A 19,064-nucleotide genomic window follows, 5' to 3' on the forward strand; every position below is an offset into this window, starting at 1 on the left:
TTCCGAGTGGATTCTGTTGGGATTCCGAATGGAATCTGTTGGAATCCGTTGATATTCCGTGTCGAATCCGTTAGGATTCCGATTGGAATGCGTTAGAATTCCATGAAGTATTCGTTGGGAATCCGTAAGGGATCCAAATCCGTTGGGAATCCGAGTGGAATCCGGTGGTATTCCGAGAGGAATCCGTAAGGGATCCAAATCCGTTGGGAATCCGAGTGGAATCCGGTGGTATTCTGAGTAGAATCCGTTAGAATTCCGCATAATATACGTTGGGATTCCATATGGGATCCATTTCGAATGGAATCCATTGGGATTCTGAGCAGGTTTCTTTGGGATTCTGAGCAGGTTTCTTTGGAAATCCGAGTGGAATCTATTGCGATTCCGAGTGGAATCCGTTGGGATTCCGAGCGGAATCCGTTGGGATTCCGAGCGGAATCCGTTGGGATTCCGAGTGGAATCCGTTGGGATTCCGAGTGGAATCCGTTGGGATTCCGAGTGGAATCCGTTGGGATTCCGAGTGAAATACGTTGGGATTCCGAGTGGAATCCGTTGGGATTCCGAGTGGAATCCGTTGGGATTCCGAGTGGAATCCGTTGGGATTCCGAGTGGAATCCGTTGGGATTCCGAGTGGAATCCGTTGGGATTCCGAGTGGAATCCGTTGGGATTCCGAGTGGAATCCGTTGGGATTCCGAGTGGAATCCGTCGGGATTCCGAGTGGAATCCGTCGGGATTCCGACTGGAATCCGTTGGGATTCCGAGTGGAATCCGTTGGGATTCCGAGTGGAATCCGTTGGGATTCCGAGTGGAATCCGTTGGGATTCCGAGTGGAATCCGTTGGGATTCCGAGTGGAATCCGTTGGGATTCCGAGTGGAATCCGTTGGGATTCCGAGTGGAATCCGTTGGGATGCCGAGTGGAATCCGTTGGGATTCCGAGTGGAATCCGTTGGGATTCCGAGTGGAATCCGTTGGGATTCAGTAGAATTCGTTGGGATTCCGACTGGAATCCGTTGGGATTCCGACTGGAATCCGTTGGGATTCCGACTGGAATCCGTTGGGATTCCGACTGGAATCCGTTGGGATTCCGACTGGAATCCGTTGGGATTCTGACTGGAATCCGTTGGGATTCCGACTGGAATCCGTTGGGATTCCGACTGGAATCCGTTGGGATTCCGACTGGAATCCGTTGGGATTCCGACTGGAATCCGTTGGGATTCCGACTGGAATCCGTTGGGATTCCGACTGGAATCCGTTGGGATTCTGAGTGCAATCCGTTGGGATTCCGAGTGGAATCCGTTAAAATTCCGTACAATATACGTTGGGATTTTGTATGGGATCCGTTTCGAGTGGAATCCGTTGGGATTTCGAGTGGAAACCGTTGGGATTCCGAGTGGAAGCCGTCGGGATGCCGAGTGGAATCCGTTGGGATTCCGAGTGGAATCCGTTGGGATTCCGAGTGGAATCCGTTTGGATTCCGAGTGGAATCCGTTTGGATTCCGAGTGGAATCCGTTGGAATTCCGAGTGGAATCCGTTGGGATTCCGAGTAGAAATCAGATTGAATTCGAGTAAAAATCCGTTTGGATTCCGAGTGGAATCCGCTGGGATTCCGAGTAAAAATCCGTTGTGATTCCGAGTGGAATTCGTTGGGATTCCGAGTGGAATCCGTTGGGACTCCGAGTGGAATCCGTTGAGATTCCGAGTGGATCACATTGTGATTCCGAGTGGAATCCGTTGGAATTCCTTGTGGAATCAGTTGGGATTCCGAGTGGAATCCGTTGGGATTCCGAGTGGAATCCGTTGGGATTCCGAGTGGAATCCGTTGGGATTCCGAGTGGAATCCGTTGGGATTCCGAGTGGAATCCGTTGGGATTCCGAGTGGAATCCGTTGGGATTCCGAGTGGAATCCGTTGTGATTCCGAGTGGAATCCGTTAGGATTCCAAATGGAATCCGTTGGGATTCCAAGTGGAATCCGTTGGGATTCCAAGTGGAATCCGTTGGGATTCCGAGTAGAAATCCGATTGAATTCCGAGTAAAAATCCGTTTGGATTCCGAGTGGAATCCGTTGGGATTCAGAGTAAAAATCCGTTGTGATTCCGAGTGGAATTCGTTGGGATTCCGAGTGAAATTCGTTGGGATTCCGAGTGGAATCCGTTGGGACTCCGAGTGTAATCCGTTGAGATTCCGAGTGGAATCCGTTGGGATTCCGAGTGGAATCCGTTGGGATTCCGAGTGGAATCCGTTGCGATTCCGACTGGAATCCGTTGGGATTCCGACTGGAATCCGTTGGGATTCCGAGTGGAATCCGTTGGGATTCCGAGTGGAATCCGTTGGGATTCCGAGTGGAATCCGTTGGGATTCCGAGTGGAATCCGTTGGGATTCAGAGTGGAATCCGTTGGGATTCCGAGTGGAATCCGTTGGGATTCCGAGTGGAATCCGTTGGGATTCCGAGAGGAATCCGTTGGGATTCCGAGTGGAATCCGTTGGGATTCCGAGTGGAATCCGTTGGGATTCCGAGTAGAAATCAGATTGAATTCCGAGTAAAAATCCGTTTGGATTCCGAGTGGAATCCGTTGGGATTCCGAGTGGAATGCGTTGGGATTCCGAGTGGAATCCGTTGGGATTCCGAGTGGAATCCGTTGGGATTCCAAGTGGAATCCGTTGGGATTCCGAGTGGAATCCGTTGGGATTCCGAGTAGAAATCCGGTTGAATTCCGAGTAAAAATCCGTTTGGATTCCGAGTGGAATCCGTTGGGATTCCGAGTGAAATTCGTTGGGATTCCGAGTGGAATCCGTTGGGACTCCGAGTGGAATCCGTTGAGATTCCGAGGGGATCACATTGTGATTCCGAGTGGAATCCGTTGGAATTCCTTGTGGAATCCGTTGGGATTCCGAGTGGAATCCGTTGGGATTCCGAGTGGAATCCGTTGGGATTCCGAGTGGAATCCGTTGAGATTCCGAGTAGAATCCGTTGGAATTCCGAGTGGAATCCGTTGGGATTCCGAATGGAATCCGTTGGGATTCCGAGTGGAATCCGTTGGGATTCCGAGTGGAATCCGTTGGGATTCCGAGTGGAATCCGTTGGGATTCCGAGTGGAATCCGTTGGGATTCCGAGTGGAATCCGTTGGGATTCCGAGTGGAATCCGTTGGGATTCCGAGTGGAATCCGTTGGGATTCCGAGTGGAATCCGTTGGGATTCCGAGTGGAATCCGTTGGGATTCCGAGTGGAATCCGTTGGGATTTCGAGTGGAATCCGTTGGGATTCCGAGTGGAATCCGTTGGGATTCCGAGTGGAATCCGTTGGGATTCCGAGTGGAATCCGTTGGGATTCCGAGTGGAATCCGTTGGGATTCCGAGTGGAATCCGTTGGGATTCCGAGTGGAATCCGTTGGGATTCAGAGTGGAATCCGTTGGGATTCCGAGTGGAATCCGTTGGGATTCCGAGTGGAATCCGTTGGGATTCCGAGTGGAATCCGTTGGGATTCCGAGTGGAATCCGTTGGGATTCCGAGTGGAATCCGTTGGGATTCCGAGTAGAAATCAGATTGAATTCCGAGTAAAAATCCGTTTGGATTCCGAGTGGAATCCGTTGGGATTCCGAGTGGAATGCGTTGGGATTCCGAGTGGAATCCGTTGGGATTCCGAGTGGAATCCGTTGGGATTCCAAGTGGAATCCGTTGGGATTCCGAGTGGAATCCGTTGGGATTCCGAGTAGAAATCCGATTGAATTCCGAGTAAAAATCCGTTTGGATTCCGAGTGGAATCCGTTGGGATTCCGAGTGAAATTCGTTGGGATTCCGAGTGGAATCCGTTGGGACTCCGAGTGGAATCCGTTGAGATTCCGAGGGGATCACATTGTGATTCCGAGTGGAATCCGTTGGAATTCCTTGTGGAATCCGTTGGGATTCCGAGTGGAATCCGTTGGGATTCCGAGTGGAATCCGTTGAGATTCCGAGTAGAATCCGTTGGAATTCCGAGTGGAATCCGTTGGGATTCCGAATGGAATCCGTTGGGATTCCGAGTGGAATCCGTTGGGATTCCGAGTGGAATCCGTTGGGATTCCGAGTGGAATCCGTTGGGATTCCGAGTGGAATCCGTTGGGATTCCGAGTGGAATCCGTTGGGATTCCGAGTGGAATCCCTTGGGATGACGAGTGGAATCTGTTGGGATTCCGAGTAGAAACGGTTGGGATTCCGAGTGGAATCCGTTGGGATTCCGAGTGGAATCCGTTGGGATTCCGAGTGGAATCCGTTAGTGGAATCCGTTGGGATTCCGAGTGGAATCCGTTGGGATTCCGAGTGGAATCCGTTGGGATTCCGAGTGGAATCCGTTGGGATTCCGAGTGGAATCCGTTGGGATTCCGAGTGGAATCCGTTGGGATTCCGAGTGGAATCCGTTGGGATTCCGAGTGGAATCCGTTGGGATTCCGAGTGGAATCCGTTGGGATTCCGAGTGGAATCCGTTGGGATTCCGAGTGGAATCCGTTGAGACTCCGATGGGATTCCTTGTGAAATCCGTTGGAATTCCGAGTGGTATCCGTTTAGATTCCGAGCGGAATCCGTTGGGATTCCGAATGGAATCCGTTGGGATTCCCAGTGGAATCCGTTGGGATTCCGAGTGGAATCCGTTGGAATTCCGAGTGGAATCTGTTGGGATTCCGAGTGGAATCTATTGGGATCCCGAGTGGAATCTATTGGGATTGCAAGTTGAATCCGTTAGGATTCCGAGTGGAATTCGTTGGGATTCCGAGTGGAATCCGTTGGGATTCCGAGTGGATTCTGTTGGGATTCCGAATGGAATCTGTTGGAATCCGTTGATATTCCGTGTCGAATCCGTTAGGATTCCGATTGGAATGCGTTAGAATTCCATGAAGTATTCGTTGGGAATCCGAAAGGGATCCAAATCCGTTGGGAAGCCGAGTGGAATCCGGTGGTATTCCGAGTGGAATCCGTAAGGGATCCAAATCCGTTGGGAATCCCAGTGGAATCCGGTGGTATTCTGAGTAGAATCCGTTAGAATTCCGCATAATATACGTTGGGATTCCATATGGGATCCATTTCGAATGGAATCCATTGGGATTCTGAGCAGGTTTCTTTGGGATTCTGAGCAGGTTTCTTTGGAAATCCGAGTGGAATCCATTGCGATTCCGAGTGGAATCCGTTGGGATTCCGAGCGGAATCCGTTGAGTTCCGAGTGGAATCCGTTGGGATTCCGAGTGAAATACGTTGGGATTCCGAGTGGAATCCGTTGGGATTCCGAGTGGAATCCGTTGGGATTCCGAGTGGAATCCGTTGGGATTCCGAGTGGAATCCGTTGGGATTCCGAGTGGAATCCGTCGGGATTCCGAGTGGAATCCGTCGGGATTCCGAGTGGAATCCGTTGGGATTCCGAGTGGAATCCGTTGGGATTCCGAGTGGAATCCGTTGGGATTCCGAGTGGAATCCGTTGGGATTCCGAGTGGAATCCGTTGGGATTCCGAGTGGAATCCGTTGGGATGGAATCCGTTGGGATTCCGAGTGGAATCCGTTGGGATTCCGAGTGGAATCCGTTGGGATTCCGAGTGGAATTCGTTGGGATTCCGACTGGAATCCGTTGGGATTCCGACTGGAATCCGTTGGGATTCCGACTGGAATCCGTTGGGATTCTGACTGGAATCCGTTGGGATTCCGACTGGAATCCGTTGGGATTCCGACTGGAATCCGTTGGGATTCCGACTGGAATCCGTTGGGATTCCGACTGGAATCCGTTGGGATTCCGACTGGAATCCGTTGGGATTCCGACTGGAATCCGTTGGGATTCCGACTGGAATCCGTTGGGATTCCGACTGGAATCCGTTGGGATTCCGACTGGAATCCGTTGCGATTCCGACTGGAATCCGTTGGGATTCCGACTGGAATCCGTTGGGATTCCGACTGGAATCCGTTGGGATTCCGACTGGAATCCGTTGGGATTCCGACTGGAATCCGTTGGGATTCCGAGTGGAATCCGTTGGGATTCCCAGTGGAATCCGTTGAGATTCCCAGTGGAATCCGTTGGGATTCCGAGTGGAATCCTTTGGGATTCCGAGTGGAATCCGTTGGGATTCCTAGTAGATCCGTTGGGATTCCCAGTGGAATCCGTTGGGATTCCCAGTGGAATCCGTTGGGATTCCGAGTGGAATCCGTTGGAATTCCGAGTGGAATCTGTTGGGATTCCGAGTGGAATCTATTGGGATCCCGAGTGGAATCTATTGGGATTGCAAGTTGAATCCGTTAGGATTCCGAGTGGAATTCGTTGGGATTCCGAGTGGAATCCGTTGGGATTCCGAGTGGATTCTGTTGGGATTCCGAATGGAATCTGTTGGAATCCGTTGATATTCCGTGTCGAATCCGTTAGGATTCCGATTGGAATGCGTTAGAATTCCATGAAGTATTCGTTGGGAATCCGAAAGGGATCCAAATCCGTTGGGAAGCCGAGTGGAATCCGGTGGTATTCCGAGTGGAATCCGTAAGGGATCCAAATCCGTTGGGAATCCGAGTGGAATCCGGTGGTATTCTGAGTAGAATCCGTTAGAATTCCGCATAATATACGTTGGGATTCCATATGGGATCCATTTCGAATGGAATCCATTGGGATTCTGAGCAGGTTTCTTTGGGATTCTGAGCAGGTTTCTTTGGAAATCCGAGTGGAATCCATTGCGATTCCGAGTGGAATCCGTTGGGATTCCGAGCGGAATCCGTTGGGGTTCCGAGTGGAATCCGTTGGGATTCCGAGTGAAATACGTTGGGATTCCGAGTGGAATCCGTTGGGATTCCGAGTGGAATCCGTTGGGATTCCGAGTGGAATCCGTTGGGATTCCGAGTGGAATCCGTTGGGATTCCGAGTGGAATCCGTCGGGATTCCGAGTGGAATCCGTCGGGATTCCGAGTGGAATCCGTTGGGATTCCGAGTGGAATCCGTTGGGATTCCGAGTGGAATCCGTTGGGATTCCGAGTGGAATCCGTTGGGATTCCGAGTGGAATCCGTTGGGATTCCGAGTGGAATCCGTTGGGATTCCGAGTGGAATCCGTTGGGATTCCGAGTGGAATCCGTTGGGATTCCGAGTGGAATCCGTTGGGATTCCGAGTGGAATTCGTTGGGATTCCGACTGGAATCCGTTGGGATTCCGACTGGAATCCGTTGGGATTCCGACTGGAATCCGTTGGGATTCTGACTGGAATCCGTTGGGATTCCGACTGGAATCCGTTGGGATTCCGACTGGAATCCGTTGGGATTCCGACTGGAATCCGTTGGGATTCCGACTGGAATCCGTTGGGATTCCGACTGGAATCCGTTGGGATTCCGACTGGAATCCGTTGGGATTCCGACTGGAATCCGTTGGGATTCCGACTGGAATCCGTTGCGATTCCGACTGGAATCCGTTGGGATTCCGACTGGAATCCGTTGGGATTCCGACTGGAATCCGTTGGGATTCCGACTGGAATCCGTTGGGATTCCGACTGGAATCCGTTGGGATTCCGACTGGAATCCGTTGGGATTCCGAGTGGAATCCGTTGGGATTCCCAGTGGAATCCGTTGAGATTCCCAGTGGAATCCGTTGGGATTCCGAGTGGAATCCTTTGGGATTCCGAGTGGAATCCGTTGGGATTCCTAGTAGATCCGTTGGGATTCCCAGTGGAATCCGTTGGGATTCCCAGTGGAATCCGTTGGGATTCCCAGTGGAATCCGTTGGGATTCCCAGTGGAATCCGTTGGGATTCCGAGTGGAATTCGTTGGGATTCCGAGTGGAATCCGTTGGGACTCCGAGTAAAAATCAGTTGGGATTCCGAGTGGAATCCGTTGGGATATTATGATCAAAATATTGGATTTTTTTAGGTGCCCAAAAATTATAAAAACAATCGATGATTTTAAGGTACCTTATTTAAACAAATGGATATGGAAAACTATTTTTATCCAATCGACCAAAATAGAACCGTGGGATGAAAACAGGTGTTTTGGAGTACATTCGTTCAAGTATATCGTCTATCGGATATCAGTCTATTCAATATGTTCATCCAACACACAATCACACATCCAATCCACAACACACAATCAACATCTAACACAATACGGTTCCGTCTTGAAACCCTCCTCGTTATCATTTTGCAAAGTTCCTATTCAAGGTCGTTTACCTTCCCACTCGTTGTTTATGGAAAAGTCCCCCCTAACCGTAAACACATAATATGCTCCTCGTGGCTATAAAGCTTTGGGGAAGCAAGATGGCCATACTTCGTAAAAAACATCAATCAGAATGACAATCTTTCGTAGCTATTTTTTAACAATCTAAATAATATTTATTGCTGATTTTATACAATTGAAATCACCGCAACCTGAACTACAAATGGGAATTAGCACCTATTTGAAACAAAAAAAAAATCTAACTTTATTAACAATAAGTTGATATCTTTTGGATGTAGTAACATTTTCTGTTCGATCAACGAAATCGAATGCTCCGTAAATAAGGGAAAAGATGCTTTCCTGTTGTTGGCATCAAATGAATCAATTGCCACACCTCGCTACATCACTTCTCGATTCAGGTCGTAAAATGTTGGATGCATTCCCCATACAGGGGAAATAGATTCAATATGGGCATATGAGCTTTCAGAACGTTGCATTGAAATTCAAATTTTAAAATACCATGTGTAGAAAATGTTTATTTGATTTTCAAAAAAAAAAAAGATGTTTTTGGGACATTTAGCATGGAGTTGATGTTTTATTCATTCCTCATGATAACACGATTCCACAATTTTATTTTTGTATCATTCATAACTCCACAGTTTCCAATGGTCTATTCTATTGCACCGCTTGGTTTGTTTGGAAAAACTTCCTCTCACTACATTACTCTTTCTTGGGACTGGGTTTGAAAGAAAACTAACCCCCCATATCGACCCATCTAAATTAGTCTTGGAAACGAACGACTAAAATTAATGTGCAAAAACAACCAAGTTGTTGCTCAAGTTCGCCTTTCCGTTTGTCGGCGGCTTGGCATACCTTCTCCTTGGCTGCCACAATTCCAGTTGCATTTATTGACTTGGGTACGGAATGATGGCATTGAGTTTGAGGCTGCTGGCTGGAGTGAGAGGAAGATTGAGGCTTCTGGGTTAGCGCTTGGTTGGAAAGCAGTGATGCTCCAGCGGAGAAAACGGAAGACCGTTCACCGCCCCAACAACGCCGAAGACGATGACGATGCCGCTGTGAAGGGATGCCCATATTTAGTAGCAGTTCGGAAGTTGGATCGTTGGATGGAGTGAGGTAGGTATGTATATAATAGGAGATGCAGGTGGGTGGACGCAAAACAAAAACAAACATCCACAACGGACGATGCTTCTAGTCGGTGGTTTGAAACAAGTTCGATGGATTGCTGCTCCCTGGGTTTGACCTCCATTCCTTCGGAATGTTTCGTATTTGTAATATTTGGAATTCACCACAATCAGGATTTTTCATCTGTTAGGGAATGGAAAGCATTTGACAGGAAGTTGATGAAATGTAAACAGTATAAGCAGATTTAGTCAATGCTTTTGTCAGTTGCCTTGCCTCAATAGAATACCTACCTAGAATAATGTTTGGGTATTTCAGTCGAACAATGCTCAGTTGACATTGTCAAGACTTTATCGGATCTCGTGCTCCCATATTTAGCACATTTTCACTTCTTATTGTTTACTGTTTTTCACCAAGGCATGAAAATGCATCCTCCCAAGGTGAAAAGGCAACATTTCATTTCCATATTGCTTTTGATACATAACACCTTTCGCAAGTACGATACAACTTTAGATACCATATTGTGCATGATAGACAACGTTGGGCCGACCCATAGATGTAAATACCAACAGCCAGCCAGCCCCGACTGCAATGTTTGTATTTTGTTCCACTTCTGCTTGTTTCTCTGTTTCTATGGAGTAGGCACCTTCCATGTTTTCCACCCCACACCTTCCGCAGTTCGTGTGCATTGTCGGCCAGTAAACCTCTCATAATTCATTTGCGGCAAGGCAAGTTAACTTCCCTCGCTTGGTTTTCCTCCGCCGAGTAGAGGAGGGCCGCACACTTGCTGAACCAAGCTGAACGCACTTGGAAAAAGGGGTTGAGTACACGGACTGGCTGTGTTTTCGCTTGGTCTGCTTTTGCTGCCGTGCCCCAGAACCGGCCTCATTTTCCTTATCAGTGCATGGTGCGGTGCACATAAACGGTGAGATATTTGTGTGTACCTACTTTATACCTGCCTGTTCAGTGAACTGAGTTTCTGTGATTACAAGCAGAAACTTCCATTGGATGTAATTTCATAAACCTTACTTGACGCATTGAAACGATGTCATGAGACCGATTTAATACAGCTTAAACAATTTTACAATCGACTGCGGTTCTGCAGTTTATTTGCAGTTGACGCAATCTCAGTAATGCTACTTGCTTGTCAAGGAGCATTTTTATTCGTATGCAGCTTTAATATGTGCAATAAATAAATGACAAATTTTTCAACTGCAAAAAGGTTTGAGAAGGATATGTGAGTTACCAACTTCATTCAATAAACTGATTCATATTAATATACTGCTGAACAACTGATTTATCACGTTTAAGAGACGCATAACGTGTTAACTCGATATCCCTTAATTATTTAAACTTCAAATTTTGACATGTTCGATGCTTTTGGGATAATAATCCTGCTTTTTTCTAGAATTGTAAAACATCTAAATTCCCAAGAGATTGCAGCTACTGAAAGCACTTCCTGCCATTGTTTACTTTTGCCCGTTGCAAAATCCAAACACTTCAGGTCTCACAATATTGTTTGAAAAAGCCTTTTCATCAAATTTTCACGTTAGGTGAATTTGTTTTTGTTCGTTGAAAACTGCTCCGCATTGTCAACTCTTCGGAGTAATTAGAATTGCGTGAGCGGGGCAAGTTGAAACCACAACGATTCAAAACGTCGCAATCGCAATTAAAAGTAATATTTTTATTCCATAATTCAACATGGTCCGTAAATGCACATTCTGAAAATAAATTGAATAGATTTCCATCCCTTTTTTTCATGAATGCAACCCTCCTACAATTTCTTTTAAAAATTAAATTAAAATGTAGTTATGCATGCATTATCTAGTTTTGAGATTTTTAATCTACTTTTCCTCATAGTGAGCACTTGCTCTTAAAATATAAAACTAAATTGATACTTGATGGGCTACAGCTCTTCGATGAACCTACGCCGAATGGAGTATCCTTCTCTACTGGACTCGATCCTGGGCCAATCGCTTCCAGTCGCCCTGAACATTGAGCGCCCTCAGGTCCTCTTCAACTGCAAAAAGCCGTCGTGTACGCGGCCTTCCACGAAGCCTACGGCCTCTTCCGGGATCTCTACTGAATATTATCTTCGCTTGACGTTCTTCCGGCATACGAACAACGTGACCAGCCAACTGTAGTCTGCCGTGTTGAATAAGCTTAATAATATCCAGCCCTTTATACACCTGGTACAATTCGTGATTCATGCGGCGCCGCCAGATAACGTTCTCCTGTTTACCGCCGAGTATTGTCCGCAGCACCTTACGCTCAAACACTCCGAAAGCTCTCCGATCAGCCTTCTTTAACGTCCATGTTTCATGGCCGTATAAAGCCACCGGAAGAATCAGAGTAGTATACAGCACGAGTTTTGTTTTCGTTTGCAGACTACGGGACTAAAGTTAGTTACGAAGTCCGTAGTAAGCTGCAATACGCCTTTTCACCTCGCGGATAACAGCATTATCGCACGTCACTAATGTTCCACGATACACAAATTATTCTACCACAATTTTTTCACCATCCAGCACCATTTCGCTACCACCACCACTAATGAGCCCACGTTGATTGCCAGCGACCATGTACTTCGTTTTGCTGGTATTGATCGTGAGTCCAATCCTCGCTGTCTCCCTCTTAAAAGGCACAAAAGCCTCTTCCACGGCACGGCGATTAATCCCGATAATATCGATATCGTCTGCAAATCCTAGGAGCATATGCGATTTTGTGATAATGGTACCGCTTCTTTGCACACCAGCTTTCCTAATCGCTCCCTCGAGCGCTATATTGAACAGATGATTCGAGAGTGCTTCTAATGTAACAAATGACGTCGATATTTCATCCGCAACCCTTACACTTGATTTCGATCCGTCCAACGTTATACGAATCAGCCGTATCAGTTTCGCCGGAAAACCATGTTCAAGCATAATTTGCCATAATTCATTCCGTTTCACTGAATCGTACGCCGCCTTGAAATCAATAAAAAGATGATGTGTCTGCAAGTTCTACTCCCGGAATTTATCAATGATTTGTCTCAGGGTAAACATTTGATCCGTCGTTGATCGGCCCTCACGAAAACCCGCTTGGTATTTGCCGTCGAAGGACTCTTCAAGCGGTCTCAATCTGTTGAACAGAATACGGGACATAATTTTGTACGCCGAATTAAGGAGGGTTATTCCTCGGTAATTGGCGCACTCCAGCCTGTCGATACGCGCGGCAAGATACGTCGATACAATCGGCAACGACCTGGGCGACGAATAAAGGATCACGATTGGAAGCTTGGAACATGGAACTGCAAGTCGCTGGGCTTCGCAGGTTGCGACAGGATAATCTACGATGAATTACATCCTCGCAACTTCGATGTCGTAGCGCTGCAGGAAATCTGCTGGACAGGACAGAAAGTGTGGAAAAGCGGGCATCGAGCGGCTACCTTCTACCAAAGCTGTGGCACCATCAACGAGCTGGGAACCGGCTTCATAGTGCAGGGAAAGATGCGCCAACGCGTGATTGGGTGCCAGCCAATCAACGCAAGGATGTGCAAGGTGAGGATAAAAGGCCGTTTCTTCAACTATAGCATCATCAACGTGCACTGCCCACACGAAGGGAGATCCGACGACGAGAAAGAAGCGTTCTATGCACAGCTGGAGCAGACATACGATGGATGCCCACTGCGGGACGTCAAAATCGTCATCGGTGACATGAACGCTCAGGTAGGAAGGGAGGAAATGTATAGAACGGTCATCGGACCGGATAGTCTGCACACCATATCGAACGACAACGGCCAACGGTGCATAAACTTTGCAGCCTCCCGCGGAATGGTAGTCCAAAGCACTTTCTTCCCCCGCAAGAATATCCACAAGGCCACATGGAAATCACCTAATCATGTAACGGAAAACCAAATCGACCACGTTCTAATCGACGGTAAATTCTTCTCCGACATCACGAACGTACGCACTTACCGCAGTGCGAATATTGAATCCGACCACCACCTCGTTGCAGTATGTCTGCGCTCAAAACTCTCGACGGTGATCAACACGCGTTGGAGACGTCCGCCGCGGCTAAACATTGGGCGGCTACAAGACGGTAGACTAGCCCAAGACTACGCGCAGCAGCTGGAAGTGGCACTCCCAACGGAAGAGCAGCTAGGCGCAGCATCTCTTGAAGATGGCTGGAGAGATATTCAATCCGCCATTGGAAGCACCGCAACCGCTGCACTAGGCACGGTGGCTCCGGATCAGAGAAACGACTGGTACGACGGCGAATGTGAGCAGCTAGTTGAGGAGAAGAATGCAGCATGGACGATATTGCTGCAACACCGCACGAGGGCGAACGAGGCACGATACAAACGGGTGCGGAACAGACAAAACTCGATTTTCCGGAGGAAAAAGCGCCAGCAAGAAGCTCGAGACCGTATAACCGTTCTCGATTTCGCCAAGAAAATTGTCGCAAACCAGTGATTTAAGCGCCACTCTCGTTTCGGAGAGACCACTGCTCGTGTTTTATTAATTTGCCCGACTAAGCTGCTGGAAGCATGAGTGCAATTCTCTCAGGTGTTATGAACGGTTGTTAGGTAATTAAACGCTTAACGATGGCTGCAAAATTCAAATCGACTGAGGTAGACTGATCAAAGGTGAATCAAAAGCAGAGCGTGAGCGGTAAAAGTATCGGAAACGTAACGTAAAGTATGATCACCCGGGCGGACTACAGACCCTCAAGGCTTAGCTTTGGTTGAATGAATAGAACTAGGTAACTCAGTTTAGATTCATTTTTATGTATTCATTTCTTTTTTCGTTAATCAATGAACGTGTGTATGTGTAAGTGTTGTAGTGTTGTGATGGCCAGGAATTAAACATACCTGCGGAGGGTTTGATTTGCGGTTATGCTGACCGGTTCGTCTACCGAGGGACACGCCGGTGGCGTGCGATGAAAAAAAATCTCGGGACGGTTAAGCAGGGCCGGTCGTCACCACCTGGGATGCATCGCTACGCTGTTCACAAGCGTCTACAGGGGTAGCTCGATTTCACCAACGGCCGATATAAAGGTGCGGGGGAGGCGTCGGCAAACTGGTACGCTGCTAGATCGAACGCGAACGAACGCAAGCAGGCCAGATTTTCTTCTCGTCCCGTTTAACTGCCAGGAACTGGCGGGCCTGGTCGAGCGTCGATCCTCGGATCGTGGTAGCCGAATCGAAATGGCGGAATAAAAAAACGGGCTTTGCCCGTGCAAAAAAAAGCGCCCGTTGGACGCTGATGTCCAACGGAATAACGGAATTAGAAATGTATAATAAAAATGATTAGATTAAGTTACCTTTCAAAAATTTGTTAAAAAGCACGAGGACTGAGTGTTCGCCTCTCGTGATTATCTTCACCGAGAACTATTTTCAATACAAGAATAAAAAAGAACTAATAAGATATAGGTTTTTGTTTCACTTTTACCACTTGACCACACAACAAATTAATAGAAATTAAGTTAAGTTTAAACAATAGATCACACCTTTAGTATAAGAAAATGGAGCTGAATCACCGAGACTGACTTCAGTCCTGCCGACTTGGAAATGAAATGGTCGAGTTTACTGACCCAGAGATTATTCAACCCGAAATCTAAAAAGTCATCTTGTTTCTAAATGCACTAATATTATTTCAGCGAAGTAAATAAGATTCTACCACAGTTTATTTTTATTGGCCATCTACGTTTAATCCCGTAACTACTCAATTAGTACTAACCATAAAATAAAAGCTTTTATCCCAGATTTCATGAACTTTCATAGCAACAGTTTTTAGTACTTAAAGGTATATTATGAATGGTTCTTGAAAAACTAAATTCATATTTTTTTCTTTACATTCGTTTAGAAAAATTAAAACTAATATTAACTAAACTAAACTTGTCGACAAAGGCAGAAATCGAAAATCGTTACATCACACTACACACATTTATGAAAATTTGATCAATGAGAAATTGATCAAATTTTCATAACCCCTGATTTATTCCCATTTTAAAGTTATTACTTTCTCCATTTATTATTCATTCTGATTCATCTCTTTTTTTTTGCAACTACGTAACCTTTTCAGGGTAAGCTGAATATATCCGCCGTAGTTTTGATTGAGTCGACCGTTAGAACACGTTCAGTTTCGTATGTTTGTCTATATTATTGAACTTATTTCAACTCATCAATAGACCATAGTGAACATAAAGATTTTATATTATTTAGATGTAGTTTACCACATCGAATAATCTCGACTACTTGTAAATCTACGTGTGTATCAGAGCATGTTTGGAATTGACTACATCAATGAGAATATCGACCAAGTTATCAATTCTCTCAAATCTCAAAAGAAAACGAACTAGATGAACCATAACTATTTACCACATCAACATATTGTTGACAAAATAAATAAACAGCTATCAGTTTCATCCATGACACCTTTGACAGACCGACTCTTAAAACATCGCAGCATGAACTACTAGCCTCATGTACAACCCTGCGTTACTACTGACAATTCGATGAACCTTCTCGAGAATGAACTAGCATGAATAGTTCAGTTTAATTGAAAATGGAGACGCGGAACCTATCAACCTACGGAAGCAACGGATTTCTTCGAAATAATGCCGCTACTATTAAAGATAAACCCGGAGAGTATCCTTTATTATAATCTATTTATGCTTTACTTAATCTTTTTTAATTATTTCAGGTGAGCCACAACTCTAAACTCCCAAAACGAAGAATGAAAACTAGCTCAGCGTACAGCAGACGTCCATTCTGTCGATAAAAAGTATACCGCTACGCAATCCACCTATACATTGATGGATATGGATTTATGTTTATTTTAAACTTTACTACTACGAAGTCGAAGTGAATCATCTACTATTCTGTGCAAATTTACTAATTTATGTTGTGAATTCATTTGTTTGCCTAAAGTGAAAGTGAAGTGAATGAACTTATGTACCGAGAAGATTTGTTTATAAATAAAATGCTACCTGATTGTTGTTTTGTAGGATTGATTTTTGAACGTGTTTTTGCTGGGAATATTTCCAATAGTAAACTTTTAGATTGTTTCATAGCTTTTTACTTCTGCACATTTTGCTAAAATTTTTTGAGGAACGTAGCATGGAAGATTCCCAATCGCTTTCCGTTTTGATCCGATAGTTCGTAACTATCTCCCATGACCTTCGACACAACAGCTTCAGTGTATCGGGGAGCCAACTTTGCACAAAAGTTCTTCCCCTTATCTGAAAGAAATGTGCTTTTCTTAAGTACTCTCTCCCCTACCGTGTATTTTGGAGCTTTGGCATTTGATCTAAGATTATAATATTTAGCTTGCTTAAGGTAAGCATCATTTAAATTTTTACGAACTTGTTCAAACAATATTTCTCTTTCCTTTGACGAAATCGTATGATCATCCGGATTGGTTTTCTCAAGAGTTTCATACTCTCGACCGTCTGAAATTATATTCCTACCGAAAGTGAGAAAGTAGGGTGTGTGCTTTGTAGAATCATGCGTTGAATTTCTTACCGCGTTAGCTATGTTTTGAATGTTATCGGCCCACGTCTTATGGTTTTCTTTAATCGTGGCTCTGATAGCAGTCGTAATAACTCTATTGACTCTCTCAGAGTTATTGACCTGGGGGTGGTATGAAGGCGTGAGCCAATGAGTGATACCGTAGTGTGCTAACAGGTCCTTGAACAACTTTGATGTGAACTGGCTGCCGTTGTCTGTTAAAATAGTCTGTGGTGTGCCAAATAACAGAAAAATAGACTGTTCCATGAATTTGACCAGTGAACAAGCGGTGGCCTGTTTGAAAGGCTGAACTAAGATAAATTTTGTAAAAATATCAGTCACCACTAGCAGACAAGTGCTTTGTGATTTTCCTGATGGGGGGAATGGTCCCAGGTAATCTAACGTAAGGAACTGCCATGGGTGATCACAGTTTTGTTTCTGGGATCCCATGGGTGGCGTGCAGTTAATATTAGGACTTTTAGCAGTTTTACAAGGTAAACATGATTTGCAAAATACTTTTGTGTCCCGTGCCATGTAAGGCCAGTAGAACTTTTCCTTTAATTTGGCTATCGTCTTCTCATATCCCAAGTGTGCTGGTTCATGGGCAGATTGAATAATTTGAGCCCGGTCATATTCCGGAGGATACATTTTCCAGAGGAATCGTTTATCTTCGATCCTAGATGCATTTGATACAAATTTAAAAATCTGTTTCCTAATAACTCTAAATTCGGGATATTTTGACGGATTATCTAAAATTTTCTTTCGTAAATCTACGTATTCGTTGTCTATGACTTGAATAGTTTCTATCCTCGATAAGCAGTCTGCCAAGACATTATCCTTGCCCTTTCTATATTGGATGGTGAAATCGTAGGACTGGAGTTTCAGGGCCCATCGTAGGAGCCTTGAGTTTCCGTTGGCCGCTGACATTGTAAATAGCCATGTGATGCTCTTCGCGTCTGTTATAACAGTAAACGTTGTCCCTTCAATATAGTGGCGAAAATTTTCAATTGCTTGCACGACCGCTAGGCATTCTTTTTCCGTTGCAGCGTATTTCCGTTGTGTGCTAGTCAACTTTTTGCTATAGTATGCAATAATACGTTTGCCCTCGGGGTGCTCTTGCAAAAGTGCAGCCCCAACAGCTAATTGTGATGCATCGGTCTCGATCGTAAATGGCATGTCATAACGAGGGTTTGCTAATACCGGTGATGACGTTAGCACTGTTTTTAATTCCTCGAGTGCTTTTTCAGCTTCTTCTGTCCATTTAAACTTTTTGGACTTCTTAAGCAGGTCTGTAATTGGTGTCGTTATGTGGCTGTAATTTTTGACGAACTTTTGGTAGAAACCCATCAACCCCATAAGTCGCCTAATGTCTCGTATGGACTTAGGACGTGGGTAGTTCAAAATGGGCTCAAGTTTAGTACCATCGATTGCTAGTCCGTTTTCCGTGAGTAGGTACCCTAAGTATTTGACTTGGCGTCTACAGAAGCGACTTTTCTGTACGGAAATCGTTAGTCCTGCTTTTGCCAGTCGTTTAGCCACTTCTTTGAGAAGACGAAAGTGCTCGTTCAAAGATTCGGTGGCTATCACAATATCATCTAAATAGATGAACACGAACGGTTCAAGATCAAAACCAATTGCTTTGTTCATCAACCTGCTCATCGTGAATGGGGCATTTTTAAGTCCAAATGGGACCACTTTGAAGCGAAATAGCCCTTTGGGAGTTCTGAAGGCGGTATAGTTTCTGGAGCTCTCTTTCAGTGGGACCTGAAAATAAGCATCCTTCAGGTCGATTATGCTAAAATATTTAGCTTTTTGTAACCGGTGAAATATCTCGCTCATATTTCGCATGGGATAGGCATCTTTTTTGGTAACTGAATTAATTCTACGTGAATCGAGGCATACGCGAATGTTACCATTAGATTTTTTTACCGGCACTAATGGGCTGGCAAATTCACTCGTGCATTCCTCAATCACATCTAGTTTTTCATAACGCTCAAGTTCTTTCTCGATGCTTTCCCATACTTTGGGTGAATATTTATACATTGGAAGATCACGCATATTGGCTCCTTCAATGATCTCAATTTCATGCTCTAATAGAGACGTTCTACCTAACTTATTTTCACTGGTCCAATGGAAACAGTTCAGAGCCTGCATGAGCTGCTTCCGCTCGTGATCGGAGAGATCATGCTCGGTTTCAATTGACTCGATGTCTTTTTCTGGGTTACATGGTAGATCTAATGAGGGTAACTCTAAGGACTCATCAAGTTCTGGGAATGCCTTATATGTCAGAATGTTTTCCT

General features: G+C 45.5%; 1 protein-coding gene and 1 long non-coding RNA gene across 2 annotated transcripts in view; both read right to left on the bottom strand.

The window, feature by feature from the left end:
- LOC134226108 (xaa-Pro dipeptidase) overlaps window positions 1-19,064 on the bottom strand; it is a 445,683-nt gene that overhangs the window by 242,412 nt on the left and 184,207 nt on the right. The gene's annotated exons all lie outside the window — the stretch shown is intronic.
- On the bottom strand, window positions 13,687-15,027 carry LOC134223247 (uncharacterized). The gene is made up of 3 exons (XR_009982493.1): window positions 14,763-15,027; window positions 14,577-14,643; window positions 13,687-14,515 (listed from the first exon to the last, which is right to left on the bottom strand). It is a non-coding gene; the product is annotated as an uncharacterized LOC134223247 (long non-coding RNA).

The sequence above is a fragment of the Armigeres subalbatus genome, chromosome 3, assembly GCF_024139115.2.
Source record: "Armigeres subalbatus isolate Guangzhou_Male chromosome 3, GZ_Asu_2, whole genome shotgun sequence".
NCBI classification, from domain to species: Eukaryota; Metazoa; Arthropoda; class Insecta; order Diptera; family Culicidae; genus Armigeres; species Armigeres subalbatus.